The sequence below is a fragment of the Odontomachus brunneus genome, unplaced genomic scaffold, assembly GCF_010583005.1.
Source record: "Odontomachus brunneus isolate Ranch 3 - 2012 unplaced genomic scaffold, Obru_v1 Obru_scaffold_126, whole genome shotgun sequence".
NCBI lineage: Eukaryota > Metazoa > Arthropoda > Insecta > Hymenoptera > Formicidae > Odontomachus > Odontomachus brunneus.
Window position 1 is genome coordinate 884936 of NW_022639576.1, and position 16961 is coordinate 901896.

General features: G+C 42.9%; 1 protein-coding gene across 2 annotated transcripts in view; it reads left to right on the plus strand.

Moving 5' to 3' along the window:
• The window catches only part of LOC116849809 (transmembrane protein 132E), a 176642-nt gene that overhangs the window by 25341 nt on the left and 134340 nt on the right, over positions 1–16961 (plus strand). The gene's annotated exons all lie outside the window — the stretch shown is intronic.

Genomic DNA, 16961 nt, shown 5'->3' on the forward strand with positions numbered 1-16961 from the left:
TTTAAAGTTTTGATACTCTGTTGAAAAGTTCTAGAGCTCTTTGCAAACATTTAAAATAGTTCCGGTCATTAAATACAAAAAAATAGCCTTTTAAAAAAAGGTGCGCTAAGTTCTCGAAGCGCACTTAATCAGTAAAATCAACTATTTCTTTAGAGTTCCGGTTTGTTTTACAATAGTTCTAGAGTTCTATATCATATATAACAATAGTTCTAAAGAAATAGTTGATTTTACTGATTAAGTGCGCTTCGAGAACTTAGCGCACCTTTTTTTAAAAGGCTATTTTTTTGTATTTAATGACCGGAACTATTTAAAATTGTTGCATAGAGGTCTAGAACTTTTCAAGGGAGTATCAGAACTCTAAAAAAAATGTCACATTTTTAAATATGGTGTGCCAAGTTCACACAAGTCCGAGCTGTTCGCCGTGGTTCATCGGTGATTTTCGCGTTCTTTGATCTCGGTGGATTGCGCGAAGGACTGCTGATTAGTTGTCAGTCGGTTGTCAGTTGACGCATTGATTGTCATAGAGATATCCACGAGTGACCGACGGCTACAATGTCGTGTCTCGTTAATTTACGTGTAGTCAATTGTAGATAACGAATTAAGTGCATGATTAATAGAGGAGAAAGTAATGCGGTAAAAATTTGAGCACAAAAAATGATATAAAAATATGAAAAAGAGAAATAAATATTAACGAAATTTTCACTACGATATTTCTCCCGTATTGAGAGCCAATTAATCGAGCTAGTAAACATATATGTATCACGAATTGTATTTTGTTGCCGTGACTTTGGCAGTTCAAATTTCAATTAAAAATTGAAATAATAAATGAAAATCAGCGTGTTAACTCTCAAACTCGTAAATATAAAAAACAGTTACGTAACCTGGATAAATTTTATCGAGTTCATTTTCATTTGCTCATAACTTTCGGATAAATGATCGAAATTTAATCTGGTTTTTTTTTTATTTAGTGTAGGAAACCTCGAGAAATAAGGATTTGTTATTGTTTTTGCGATTTAACAAAATTGAAAAAAGTCATAATAAGAAAATAAAACACATATTACAATATTTACATTTAATATATTTGAAAGGTTGGTCTGGATAAATTTTATCCATGTTTAGAATTTTAGGGTTAACCAACCATCCTCAGAGTGTCTGAGGATAACATAAACTCGTTTGTGTAGATTAGGATTAAATTAAACAAAAAATTCCTCTACTATTTTGCAAACAATTACATAAAATTTTTAGTTATTAATTATAGAAAATTTTATTAAACATTTTACTAAACATGGTTGTTCGCAAAATGATACAGGAACTTTGTGTTCAGTTTGACCTAATCTATACACGCACACCAGGTGAGTGCATGTTATTGAGGCACTCTGCAATAGTAAGAAGCTACGTGCAAAATATTCGTCGCGCGATGCTCTCGCATCTTCTCCTTGGAGAATCACGATCTTCTCGACGCTGCAGCCGGGGAACGTAGCGCGCGCGCGCGAACCAAAAAGAATCCCGAATAAGACATAAAAGCCGCCGCGGCCCGGCTCTGACGTTGCAGGCAATTTCGAGACCGAGAGAACCTGTGCCCTGTGTCGCATAGGTAATTATACCGGCGTGCAATTTCACCGTCGGTTTATTTTTACCGCTTTATTCCAACGGGAATTTTTTATCGTCTCGCGTACCATCTTGTTTCTCTCCTCCCTTTCTCTCTCTTTCTCGTTTTAACGATCTGTTTTGAGATATTTGGTCTCCCGTGGTCGCGATCGTCCGAATCTCCGCGAATTGATATGGGGGGATCCTAATTCGCGTTATGAATGTGAGTTTTTGAGTAAATAAACAGTGTTCCCCGTTTTCTCGAAAAACGCAATGGCAAGATTCGCGCATTTTTTCCTTCGCGAAGCGGGAAACTGTAACCGACCAAACGGTTCGTTGGACTTTTTTGCGAGGGCTCCGAGGGCGACGAGCTTGTAAGTACGGCACGGAGTCGAGAGAAGCGATGATTTCCTTCCCGATCTACTTTTACACGGCATAAATCTCGCGCCCAGACAAAGAGAGCTCTCGTCCCGAAACTCACAGTCACCCATCGATCACGCTGAAACGGCGCGGGCCTTATATTTAACGCGGCGTTCCATTCCCCGCGGGATGGAATCGAGGATATATACGTCTGGGAATAAAATTCCTGTCGGTCGGCGACTTATCTCTTCGTTCTTATCGAGTCGCCGTCGAGAAGGAGAATACGCGTATCCCGTGCACTCTTCCTGACAACGTTATGCTTCCTGACGGCCGAAGTATCGGCAGGAGAAGCACGGCGATCTGCCACCCGAAAAACGTCGCTGCCGTGAAAGAGAGAAGGACGAGCGTGCCTTCCTGTGCGAAGGTTTGGCGGTGGAACTTTTGCTATTTTTAACAGATCCAACGTATATCCTAAGAATGCATGAGATCTGTCGAACGAATGTTATTTCTATTAACCCTGCGTTTATACAATCGTATTCTTCTGGGACATGTAATACTATATGGGTCTGTGTAATATTTTCAATTACCATAATTTTTTAGAAATTATTACATAAAAAATTAAAAATTATTATAATATTAAGAAGATAGAATATTTAGAAGAAGAGAATATTATTATTATCAATATATTTTTAGATATATTTTCTTTCCAAAAATATAGGAAGACCTCAGCTATAAGATAGTGGCGCAGTAAAATACAAATTTGCAAATAGATTTGCGCTATATTTTGAGATTTTTCCGGATCTCTTATAAAAGTTGGTTTCATTGACTTTCACAAATTCAGCATTACACGAGGGGAGTTAATTTCAAGTTACCAACACATCGCGTATATCGCGAAAAAGCTTTCTACTCGAAGATCAGATTTGCCGGCAAATTAGTGCCGAGATGAAAATTATGATTTTTCTCATTATTTATATTAACAGTGTCAAAGTTTACGAATTTATGTATGTACCGCGGGAACCTCGTTAATTCTCTGTCGCTCATTCTACTAACCGCTTAATAATCAATAATAATCAAAACTTTTCAACTATTCAATTGCTAGCTAATAAAACTCTATCGACGTCTCTCTCTCTCTCTCTCTCTCTTTCGCGGAACGCTTTTCCTTTTTTTCAATTTCGCCATATAATCACGGAGAAAGTAGTACGCTCTCGGAACAGCGCTCGTCAGATGATCGGTATTTTGATTGACAATAAATATCGATCGCCCCAGGGCTTTTAAACGGCAAACGCGGTCGCCTACGACGTCGTCGTCTCCACCAACGCCGTCGTCGCTGCCGCATCGAGCCATCTGGCTGCAAACGAATCTGGGTCGTTGCGACGGGAACGACGAACGACTACCGGCTATTATCGTGGGGCGAGCAGGCCGAGGGCATAAGTTTCGCTCCACCAAACGAGACTCCGAAATCTCGGAACGGCAGCCGCCGGTAAATCCGACGACGGGAGCAGTGTGAGGGAGTTAGGCTTTCTGCCCCTCGCTCCCTCTCTTTCTCTTTGCTACCGTCACCCCAATCGGGGGCTACGATCTGAAATAGGCGGGGGTGAGTAAGAGTACCTCGATAAGTATCCGGCGAAATTCGGTAAAATACTCCGGGTACGAGGGCGGCGCAGCGAAAATTAAGCGCGAGGCGGATCCACGCCCCTTCATTTCCGGGCTCACGTTTGCGAAGCGCGAATCAATCAACCGGCAATTGTGTGTCTTATGACACACACACACACACACACATCGATCGGCCGGTGAATCAATCTCGCTCCGATTGTCGCGCGATCGAAAAAGGAGGCGGTGATGTAACAGTAGCGAGAGCTCGACACAAGACGCCGGACGAGTTTCCCGTGTACGCAACATGTCGCAGATGTCATGCGTAGCTGTGATTACAGTCGCAGAGTGTGTAGCTCAGATTATAGCTGCGCTGTATGTCGCTCTGTAGCTATAATATGGTTGCAAGCGACGTACAACCCGCTCTGTACCTCGGAACTGAATGTTCCACCTCACCGGGCTGCAACACTGACTGGAGTTGCTTCATCTGTCAGAGCGATTTCTCTCTTTCTCTCTGTCCTTCTCCATTCACCTCGCTCCACGCCAATACAGGCTTGAAAAAATTTCAAACATCCGTATTGATTAAACAGATCGGCAAGAATGGGATTCGAAACGCGCGTCAAAAATATACATACACGCGCGCGCGCATATCACCCGCGCGTCAGATATTTCGATGATTTTTAAATCCGGATTGGCAAGCAAAAATAATCTCGTAATACGTTCCGCGTTTTCGCGAGCCGGTAATTTCCAAATCTGGGTTAACGGCGAGATAACCCCGCTGAAAACGTCGCGTGAGCCGATATTTTAAACATTAAAAATACCCTTTCGCGCGCCCCCTCGCTCTACCTCTGCCTTTCGTTGTAATGAGAAGAGAATTCAAATGTTTGCACGACCCGCGGAACACCGGCGCGACCGCGCTAACATAAGTGCGTCAACGCAACGTTAAAAACGCCGAAAAATAGCACTGTCGAAAATCCGAAATAACATCAGACTTTTCAGAGGCATCACTCACAGAGCGATAACAGATGGTGGTCACCCTCGTGAAGTCCAGCGGGTTTCCCGCGGCAGAGAGAGAGAGAGAGAGAGAGGGGGGGGGAGGGTAGCTCCGGGGTCGCTTAGTTTTTTGCGAAAAGCGAACACGCGAATATTATCGCGGCTCGCGCGTGCCACACATATTCGCGAATTGTATACCATTGCGCATCGTCCATGATACCGTGACGATGCCGTTTGCAGCTGTAACCGCCCTACGGCGACGAGGGGTGCCGCCCTACGGCGATAGCGTAGTTCGTGGTTTCGGACGTGTTCCAAGCTGTCCAGTTCCCACGAGTCGGTTGCGCGTGAGCTTTGCTCTCTCTCTTTCTCTCCTCCCCTCTGTCTCCTCTCTCGTCTCTCTTGTCTCTCTTGCCGCGCGTTGCCCGATAAATATCTGTCGATCGAGTATAAACTTCGACGTTCCCGATGCAACGGAGCACGATGTAGGAATTGGAGCTTCCAGTTTGCGGTCGCGGTAACGCTCGAAGGAATGAACGGACGTTTCGTGCGGGTGCTGGTTTTGTGAGGATGAGGATGAAGAGAACGCGCGCGTTCGACCTCTCTCTCTCTTTGTCTCCTTCTAACTAAATAAGCTCTACTCTACTCTACTTTACTCTCTCTCTCTCTCTCTCTCTCTCTCTCTCTCTCTGTCGCTGGATGAAAATTCGCGTAAGCGCGCCTCGTTAATCGATACATCGTGGCCGCGTTTCCGCAGGGTGAATTAACGTGCGCGCGAGATTTTACCCGAAACGGACTGACGTACGTTTGTTTGTCCGTTGGCACGTTTGTTAAGCGCAACGCGAGAACACACGCCTGGACTTTCCTCCGCGCGCTGCCGTTGGTATCATTTGTTGCACTTTGCTTGGCTGCTACGCGCGATGCTCGTTGCGAGTAAAGCGAGACGAGTATGCTCCCACGGCGAGCCTGGTGACACGGCAACGGCGTCGTGCGTGCTGCTTCGAGATAAAAATACGAGGGCGGAAAACATAATATCCCGCGTGCAGCGAGTATTCTTTCGCTCAGATTAGTTTAGGAATTTCGTTCTGTATCCCGCGCGTTATCACGAAACGGTGCGCGAGGGTGAGTCATCGGGACAAGCATCTGAAATTCTCGATTTCTGTGTGCCTACATGAATCTTGCACTAAATATTTAAACGAATACAAAATTCTATAACGAACGAACTCAGGGGTTTGATACAAAATCACGAGCATTTTACGTAATCGCTGAAAAGAGTCGAAAAATTCGAATATAACAAGAGGACGATAAAATAATACTAAATTAACTTCTCGCACTCGCAATAATTTGCACTTTCAGTCAATAATAAATTGTACATCAGTCAGTCAGCCGGTGATAAATTTTCCTGTTCCTTATTCAGAGTATAAAAAGAAATGAACATGGCTGTCAGGTTTCACATGATTTTTATCCGTCACCATTTATTATGTAGGATAAAAACATTAAATTATTGACACCTAGTTATTAATTCCCGCTACACTGCAAATCTAAGTGTGTTCTTTTTAAACGCATGAGCGTGTAATTTGTTTGAAGAGCACTTTTTACACGTTTCTTATCTTGTTTCAAGTTTCATGCCATTTACCATGTTTGCGACATATACGTTATAATTTAATGCGTTTAAATGTGTTAAATGACTGAAGACAGTAAGAGACGTGTAAAGAGACATTCAGTCAAAATAACACGCTTGAATTTACACCGTATATAATTATAGACATCTCTATATATAGAAAAACTTGGTTTTTCTTGCGATCAGCGACGATTGTTCACAGTTTTAATTATCAAGTTCTCTTTTTGGAGTTATAAAGAGCAGGCAAGAGATTTAATAGCTGTAAATCCAAGTGAATTATTTAACTGTGAATTTGTTTTTGCACGTCTCTTACCATTTTAAGTTATCCAACACGTTTAAACGTATCAAATTATAATTTATATCTCAAATAACGTAATTTAAAAGAGCAAGAAACGTGCAAAAAGAGCTTCAAATTACGTACTTTGAGCAGTCAAATTACGTATTTTGAGCTTATGCGCTCAAAAATACACGCTTGGATTTGCAGTGAAAAGAAACATTTTTTTCGAAAGTGTCAGTTACTGAGGGGGTGTCAGTAATTAAGTGTTTCACCTCACATTATGTAATCTTCCGTATGCAAATAATTAAAAAAAAAATCTTAATTAACGTTTCGTCGGCGTCAGCAACTGCGAGAGCAAACTCACGAAAGTGTACTGCAAACTGAAATGCGTTATTTTTCAACGCCTAAACGTGTAATTGTGCAAATAACTGAAGCTTTTTTTACGCGTTTGAAGTCACGTCGCTTAACACGTTTAATTCCACCGATGTGGATGAAGTCTCAATCTGAGTTTGAATTGTCTCTAGACAAAGACTTCAGCTCCAATCGAGGTTTAAAGACGTTGAGGGGACCTAAGACACGTAAATTATGATCTAATACGTTTAAACATGTCAAGTGATGACGGCATGAAAGGAGATTCAGTCAAAATAGCGCACTTGGATTCGCAGTGTGCGAGAAACTGAAGAGATCCGTCTTATAAGAAACTGCATTTCGGAGATCCGCCGGCGGCGGGACGTTATTAACTACTTACACCCGGCGAAGTTCGATTTGAAGCGGCGCCGCTTCGGCCTTCTCTGGATCGTCCTGTCGTCGGCTGACGGGTTCTCGAGCCGATCGCAAACCGATTAAAGAAACCGCGCGCGCGCGCGCGCGCGCGCGCGCGTGAGGCCAAGGGTCGCTGTCAATAGCACGCTTCGATGTAAAGCGGAGCGCGTCTCGCGCGATCCCTCGTGACAGGAACACACTCTCTCTCTCTCGGTCTCTCTCGCGGGTCAAAGGTAGTGTGTGTCCCCGGGCAGCGACAGCGGCAGCAGAACAGCAGCAACGGCAGTGAGACCAGCACTATGAAAGCGCTGTCGACGACAACGTATGAGCTTGCGGTCCGAAACGTTCTCCGGGCGTACCACGCGCGACGACGACCTGTACGTACCGTACAACAACACCTGTACACATGGGCTCCGTAACTCAGTTAGCCGCCACACTGCGCTCACCGGTGATACGAATTACGGCCCTCCCGTCTCCCATAGACGTGCGCGGCGTGTGTATTACCTCGTTACCGCGTTTCCCAAAGTTATACGGTAAACTCCCGGCGCGAGACACACACACTCATTCGCGTGCATTCGTCCCGCCGCGAGCTTGATTTCGTCGTCCCGCTTGCTTAGCGTTGCGGCGACGACCGGCTTTTAATTGACGACAATACCGAGGAATGATATCCCGTTAAATCCGCCGTGTCCTATCGTGCGATATCGGCGATATCGCGGTCGTCATCTAACGTTAGTGTGCGAATGTCGGCGAGAGAGACACCACGGGCGAGCTTTTGAGAGTTCCGTTTGAACAAACCGGCTCTTTTATCTTTCCTGCCGGAGTACGCGCGGTGCAGGCTTATTTTTCTCGATGGATGGACGGTGCGCTTTCAGACTGTATCGAGTAAATACTTGAATATACACGCTGAGTGTTTTCGTGCATGCAAACGACAGTTTGCTTTGTGTATGCGTGGGCTCGGCGTCCTATGTGTGCATATCGCATCGTATACACACGAATTGCCTGTCAGCTGTTTTTACTTGGCAATTCTTGTTTCGTATCGGATACTATTATAACCCGTACGAAATTCCGCCGGTACGGTAACGTTGCTTTAATAACTCCATCGTGTTTTCGGTACAGTGTATGTATATGTATAATTTTTACCGTCTATCTCTTCTTTAAATAAAAAATAAAAATAATAAATGTTATCGGTGAAATACGAAAGAATCATAATAAGTGTAGTTCAAAGTGGTTTTTGTGCTTTCTACACAGAGAAAGAGGACATTCTTGTTTGGAAAGTACCTTTATTGGCGATTATCTTCAAGGATTACGTAACGTTGAATAAAGATAAGTTGCAACTTGCATCCATCAATATATATCGTATTCGATTCAACAAATAATTGTCTATAAGAACAACAAATAATTGTTAATAAAAACAACTCTAACAAATAGTTATATTAGTTTTAAGTGGATAAGAGAGAGGAATTTGGAGTATAATACATATTTGAAAATATCACATTCACAATACAATATTTTACGCTTCTCATTGACGAACATTGTTTTTGAATAACAACATAGGTTTTTCTTCGTTGAAAATCGTATAAAATATATTCTTGCAACTAACTTATCTTTGTTTAACGTCGTGTAATCTCACTGGAAAATTAACATGTCAAAAATTAAAAATGTTTTGTAAACAAGAATGTCTTTTTTGTGTAAAGTGCAATTAGTGTATTCTTCACTAAAGTGCTATACTTATAACTTGTGGTTCAGCTTTAAGTATAGCACTACAATCAGCAAAATATGATATTATCACTGAAAGGGTCAGTTAATTGCAGCGTTTGTTCTCTTGTATTAATGCAGTTTGCAAACACAACATACAAACATTACACATACAAGGCGCATGGAAATTGTTAATTCCATCGCCGTGGACGCTAAAAATTGAATTTGAGGCAACATATAATGAATTTGTGTACTAGAGCGAAGCATTCGATTATTGGCATTACCTTAGTCATTGACACTCTAGAAAAAAATCTGATTTTTCATTCGTCGAGTATTGCAGTTGAACTTCTTGCTTGCACTTAATAATTCCAAGGGAGAACTTCACAAAGTGAACTGTGCGAATAACCATCATGATCGCAAAGCCCGACTTTTCTAGAGTGTCAATGACTAAGGAAAATCAACAGTTGAGTGCCAATAATTGGCTGTTTTACCCTACAGAGATTTTGCAGTGAAATCTTACTTCTACTGTGGTCAAAGTCAATGAGATATAAAACGGAGCAGTAAAGTAAGGATATTTCCGCTGAGAATCAGCGAATATTCACTTATTATCGGTGAAATATTCCTTCTGCTGATTCGATCAGAAACATTGTTACTGATTCACTCTAAGAGATTACTCAGCGTCGATTTAATCGCAGACGACTAATGCTGACGAGTACCTTACGAATATTTCCAACACACACACACACATACAGACGATTTCTCAAAATTTTACTCTATTAAATCTTTCTCTTTAATTAAGGCGATACAGAATTCAACGACGTCGGGACGGATACGCGGGTAGAAGTTGCAAAAAAGGAAAAAACAGAAGAGAAAAAATAGATCACGTCGCAATGTTACTTTTCTACGTCGCGCCGGCGGCGAAATATTTCAGGTCGCACTTAGCGGCTCTCCATTAAGCCAGATTGGAAGAGAACGGGCCACGCGAGGGCTTTTTTACCTCGCTTTGTATTACGCATGAGGCGTTATGTATGCCACCGGCGGCGCGCCGCTTTTCGGTGTCGCGCTTTATTACGGCACGAGGATCGCGAAGTAATAGTCACCTTACCGTGACGAGGAGCCGGCGCGCGATTGTTTGGGCTGAGTTAACACAGAGAGAATATAATCCATCTCGCTCCCCCCTCCCGTCCCGTCCGCCACCGGAATTTCCGCTCGCCGTAGTAGAAACACGACGTGTCTCGTGCGATTCCTCCTCCTCCTTCTCCTTCTCTTCCTCCTCTTCCTCCTCTTGTCGCGCGACTCTAGCGTGAGATATATATTAATATAGTGAATTATATTTCGCGGCGTTCTATGAATATTTTAACGCTCATTAGGCGACAAGAGCCCGACCGCGCACATCCGCGCTCGCGATCGATTTCGCCAGATGACTTTACCTCGAGATTAACCTCTTGCACCCGTAATAATTTCAAGCCGGCGCATCAGCCAGCTGGCGAACCAATTTTTTACCTATCCTTCGCGCAGAATATATAAGAGATTTCCGGGAATAACTTCTAGATTTTGTAAGATTTTGTCACGATTTTTCGTGCGTATTACTTAATTACATGATCTCCTGAAAGAAGTATGTAACTAAGAGTATATAATTGAAACACTTAATTAACGTTTTCAGCTTCGGCACACAGTTGAGAGCAAGTATGCACCGAGAGGAAAAATATCTAAGAAATTAAAACTGTGTTTATGCGGTGAGTGCTATTAATAGCATATTTACTTAATATTAATATTTCTCAAGTAAGAAAATATATGATTAATATAATATAATGTTAAATATTTCTTAAGTAAAAGATATAATGTTAAATATTTCTTAAGTAAAAGATATGTTAAATATTTCTTAAGTAAAAGAATATATATCTTCTGTAGCTTTTCATGAAAGCAATTGCCTCTTCTATTTAAACAGGAAAACTTTAGAGTAATAAATAAATATGCTATTAGTGTATCCAGTAGATATTTTTTACTTCTTGGAGACGTTTCTTCGCTCATTTTTTCCCTCATTGCATGAGTGCAGAGTTCATTTCATTCCCGTCCTTCCAAATTCCAAATTCGCGTCCAAGTCGTTCCCTCTAACAAGTAACACTACCCAAATGCCACATGCCGATCTTCTTGAAACTTTGCACACATGTACATCGAAAAATATTAGACACGTATTTTTTTATTTTGACTAACAAGGCATTTTAAGGTTAGAAAATTCGAAAATTTAACACTCTATAGCACAATGATAACTAACGCTACTCCTGAGCGTCATTCTTTTACAGCTTTTACGACATTACTATAATTTCATTGTCTGAATGTTTCTGAAGTCGCTAATTATGATTTTGACATTAGTTTTGCGAGATTCCAAATGGCGGACAGAAATCGCAGACATTTCAAAGACTACTCAAAGTCAGTTTCGAAGAAGTTTTTTAGACCCATGATTACGATTATAAACTAATGTCAAAATCATAATTAGCGACTTCAAAAACATTCAGACAATGAAATTATAATAATGTCGTAAAAGCTGACAAAGAATGACGCTCAGGAGTAGCGTTAGTTATTATTGTGCTATAGAGTGTTAAATTTTCGAATGCGTTTTCTAACCTTAAAATGCCTTGTTAGCCAAAATAAAAAAATACATGTCTAATGTTTTTCGATGTATTACATGTGTGCAAAGTTTCAAGAAGATCGGCGTGTGGCACTTGGGTAATGTTACTTGTAAGTTGATCAAATGTTTACGTTACGTGGAATGGGGGAATGTTCGGAATTGATATTCTCCCACGAGTTAGGCGAAATTGCGATTACCAGTAAATAGCGTACGCAGGTGCGAAGTTAGAGATTCCCATGATTCTCGTCGATTCGCAAATTTCATTTCGCGCCCGGCCCCTTGTACACATTGAAGTCTGAACGCGCATAATCAATGGTCGGATAACCAGGGCCAGACGGAGAGCTACAATTTCGCGGTCTTATTGTCGCGATCGTGTGTCACGACGACGTACAACACATTCCGTCTACCGCGGCGGCGACGGCGGCGAGCTTCGCGTCTCTCGCCCTGCACTCCGTCGCAATTAAGTGTCCCGAGTTTGCTCGCGGATTGCGCGACGTCTTCGTCAGGGCACAAGAACCGCGTGAACGTTATAACAGCTAGCGTTACGGAATGAGCTATAGATCGTCGTCGGACCCAATGACGTATATACATAGACCAAGTATTCTGTCCGCAAAGTGAAGCCGGAAGTTGGCAGTTTAAAACAGAGTGAGAAAGTTGATTTGCCCCTAGTGCTTTCTCATTCTATATTATTGACTGTCAAGAAGTAAGGCTCGTCTGTAGATACTTTAAAACATTAAATAAGGCAATGTGATTGATCTATTCGTAGCTCTGAAGCACTTACAGCACTAAATGGAACTATTTACTAAATCTTATCCAAGAACTGTATCCCGTTATAGCAACCTAACCTAACCTTTTTCATTTGACAGTGAAAAGAGAACAAGATAAGAGCAATTGCTATGATTATTTATACATAGCATGAAATATTATAAATATCAATTTTATGGCGAGATAAGTGAGATATACGGTTTTATTCTTTTAATTCTACACTAAATTATATACAGCACTTGACAACTTAACAGCGGCCATATTCTTTCTATACGATAGAATGAGAAAGCAAGCTAGGGGCAAATCAACTTTCTCACTCTGTTTTAAACTGCCAACTTCCGGCTTCACTCGCTGCTACAGCAGAAGTATAGGAATGCTTGGTCTATGTATATACGTCATTGGTCGGGCCCTCACGGGTGCAACAGCGTCGTTCTCTCTCCGTGACGGAGGAGATGCGCGGGGACATGAGAATTGCCTTGTTACCTGCGTTTCCAAAGCGGCGCTGTGCGTACGCTGCCGCATTGCCGTGTTTGCGGATTCATCGCGCGCATCTTGGTCCAACGGCCGCGTTTAATTAACGACTACTGCCGGCGCGGCTGCGGCCGCTTCGTTCGAATTTCCTGATACCGTTAGTCTTTGTTACGACGTGAATTGCCGCGGTAAGTTCTCGTTCCTTATCGAGTCCTAAGCAGATATATTATCGCGGAAGAGTATCGACGTGGAGAGCGAGCGCGCGCGCACACATACACACACAGTCGCTGGCGCGAGGCAAAAGACGCGAGTAATCGATCGCTGTTTAAGCTCGCTTAGCATGATCCCTAATCTATATGTATGAAATAGAATGTCTGTCTGACTGTCTGTTTGTATGTGTCCTCTATAAACTCTTAAACTGTTTAATCGACCAATTTGGACCAAAGAGAGTGGCTAAGTTTCGCCTGATTTTGGAGTCTTCGATAATAACAATTCTTTTTTAAGATTCTTACGATTAAAGCTCACGTCGAGAATTGCGCGAATTCAAATATTTAACTCTCCAATCTGAGTTGTCGAGATAAATGGACTAAAAATCAATGCCAATTTCAACAAATGGCGCCAGAAAAGATTGGCTTAAACTCAGCGTGATTTCGACCGGATAGTGTTTTCATGTTCAGAGTGAGGGACGTCTTTTAAGGATAGATTTTTATCGTTCACGAAGGACGGACAACGTTAAGCGACACTTGTCTTTGTTTACATGACGTCATCTGCTAAAACTGGGACTCTTTTGGGCCATTCTTCTCGAAGTAAGAGGCTCAGATTAGAGTTACAAATTTGGAATTGACTCGAAACGTGAGTTTTTATAATTGTATACAAAAAGAATTTTCGTTATCGAGGGTCTCGAAATCAGGTGAAATGGTCTATGGACATTTGGTCGCACTCATTACATAGTTATTCTCTAAGACCCTGCGGAGAATATAGGCTACCATAAAGCCTAGACACCTCATCTGCTCTCCATGATTTTATCCCCTTAACACTTTGTGATAACTTGGGCAACACCCGGGCAGTTTCAGCAAGTTAATTACAAAACGTAGTTATATAAACGCAATTCCCGCCGATTCCTCTCGATTTGCTCGTACACGAAAAAAAGGATTTGCTGCAGCAGCAAACTAATTTGCTATATATGGACAGTTAAACATAATTCACTGTGTTAGCTACTTTTTCGTTGCTGCAGGAACCTGTGATAACAAGAAAATCTGCTTGTACAGCAAGAAAAGTAGCTAATGCAGCAAATTTGCTACAGATGGACAACTAAACATAATTTACTGCTTCAGCTATTTTTTGTCGCAGAAGCAGATTTTCTTGTTATCTTAGCAAGGAAATTGGTTCCTGCAGCAAAGAAAAAGTGGCTAACACAGCAAATTATGTTTAGTTGTCCATGTCTTTTTTTTCCGTGTAAAATTGTTTCGAATATCGACAGCCTATAGAGTCAGATTGAAAGAGTAGCGCGCGTAATTGAGGCCGTTAATTAGGCCGGTGCGGCGTAATGATTGCCCGATGATAATGTGCCGCGTAAACAACAACAGCTGGGACGGCGGACAGTGGAATCCGCAAACGGGAAACGCCTTAAAAGGAGAAACGGCGGGAAGGTACCACAAACATTCATGAAAACTCGCGTAAACGTTCTCGCTTTTTCACTCTCAGCGGTACCGGCATATCTGCCGGCTGCGCCAGCGAGGGATGCCCATTCGCCACTTCCTCGCGAAGGTTGCCACAAAAAGGGTCGTTCCTAAAAGTCCCGTATAAATAATGCATGTCGCAAGAAAAAAAAGTTCCAGTTACCGCGACTACAAGTCAAAAGTGCTGCAGGAACGGCCGGTTCACTTAAGCATTTAACCTTTTGCGAGTTTTACAAACGTCTCTTGTATATAAAAACAAGTCTCTCGCTACGGAGAGATGCGTTATTTCCCTGGGAAACTCAGCGAAAAGAGAAAGGGGTAGAAAGAGAGGGAAAAAAGGGAGAGAGAAACATCGCAGTTTTGCGAGGCGAAGTTTACATACAAAAATGCCGACGCGATATCGTAATTTGATAGTTTGAACATTTGGACCCATTTTCTTCTCTCTCAGAGAGAGAGTTAAAAAAACGAACTGCGCACATAGGATGCAGATTCAAGCGATCGTGATGACGTGGGCGGCACAATTCATCAGAATTTGCAAGCTCGCACATTACGTGTCACCTTCGATATTCGCGTCCACTTTGAGCGTTATTAAATCGCCATTTTGTAATTGCGTATATTCGTTGGACGGCCGTCTAGTTTGTCACGCGCGCGCGAGTCATATCCGAAATATATCGTCGAATAAAACAGCTCGTTACGGCGTCTCGTCGCTCGACTGACAAATTCGCCTTCCCCGTGCCTCCTTCTCCTCTTCCTCCTCTTTCTCAACCAACGACGACGGCGACGAGGACGACGGCGACGACGACGACGACGACGACGACGACGGCACCTCTTCGTCGCCGCTAGATTAATATAACGCGACGAGAGCAGAAGTCGCGATATTTCTTTTTGCTCAATTTTAGACTCACTGCAGCGCTCACGAGACTCTCTCTCTCTCTTTCGTTTTCTCCCTTTCTCTTTCCCTCGTCATGAAGGGACGCGTGGCACGTATCTTCTCGCGACAAGCTAAATTACGGGAGGGCATCGGAGCGACGGTAGCAAAGTAATAGTCACCATGATGACGACAGACGGTCCCTCGTGAACCGAGACGAGAGTGTCCGCTGCGTCGGTGTCTCAGATCATGAAGAGAGTGTGAGAGAAGGATGCTCTTCCGACTTTCTCAGAAAGAGGGAAAGAGAGAGAGACAGAGGAGGGAATGAAGTTCAGCTGAAAGATACGTAGTTGACATGATGATTCGCCGTGCAGCGAGATCGTACGGCAATTCACTTTGAATTTCATTGAATTCGCTGCGTATCGCGCACGTACGTTCTCGATACCGCCGTATCGCAACGATGCTGATAGGTGTACGATCACAATAGTAGAGCAACGCGCATGCTGAATGCCACCCATAGCGGTGGTTTTCAAAATCATGGTTGAGTGCTCCATTAACCCCGCAACGCGTGACTTCGCAATGAGAACATTCAGTAAGCGGCACTAACATGGGGGAATGATGTCGAAAAATTCAAATGAGATTTCGCGAGATCATGCCAAAATAGGTTGGATTTATGTAATGATGGAAAGTTTATGGATCCACGCAGAAAACAAAATTCAGCTGGCCAAACCAATTCCCGAATCCTTCACGTTATTTCACCTGAAATTGGTTCATCCAGTCAAACCCTTTTTTCGTGTACAATGAGAAGAAAATACTTGAAATTTTACTTGTGGCATGCAAGTTTATTCGTAAAAAGAAACTCGGTATCCGACAAATAAATTTTCAAGTATTTCTTTTCTCACTGTGAAGTCCACGTGCGCTAAAGTCCATTCGCAGCGAATTAGTTGTTAGAATTTCGCAACGCAACGCCCACGACGAGCGCGTGTTTAATCGGCGACTGAACGTCTCCTACGAGGAATTGTACAGAAGCATAAAGGGTGCTTCTCTGAGGGGCGGAAACGAGTGGTGGTGTGCTCTATATGAATCGTGGAAGTGCCGACGCCGACCTACTCAGACTTCCTCTTTGCTCTGTCCTCTCTCTCTCTCTCTCTCTCTCTCTCTCTCTCTCTCTCTCTCTCTCTCTCTTCCTTCCTCTCTGTCTCGTCTTTCTCGCAAAAGATTCTCTACAATGATGCGATTACATTACAAAAGTCGCTGGCGATATTTCGCGCCGGATGAGTGCCAAGTACGTACAGTCGTGGCCGCAGATTTATTTACTTACTTCGCGTTACATCAGCCGTAAAATTAGCGGAGCGCCCGAGAAAATTATTTCGGCTTGAAAGCCGGCACTTCTTTTTCTTTCACTTTAACTGTTGTGACGTTAATGCGTTTTACAAACGCGGGAGAGCGGAAGATCGCGAAATACGGTGCATTTGAATAACTGTGGAATTTCGTATTAATAGCTAAGCGTGTGTACATACACACTCTCTCAGCCGTGGTGAAATGTTGATCCTATATTAATCTCGCGAGTTTCCTCGAAATCGAAGGATTAGTGGAAAAATTCAAGATGCGACATCAGACAGATGCCCACTGAAATGGTTGCCCCCCCCCCCCCCCCCCCCCCCCCC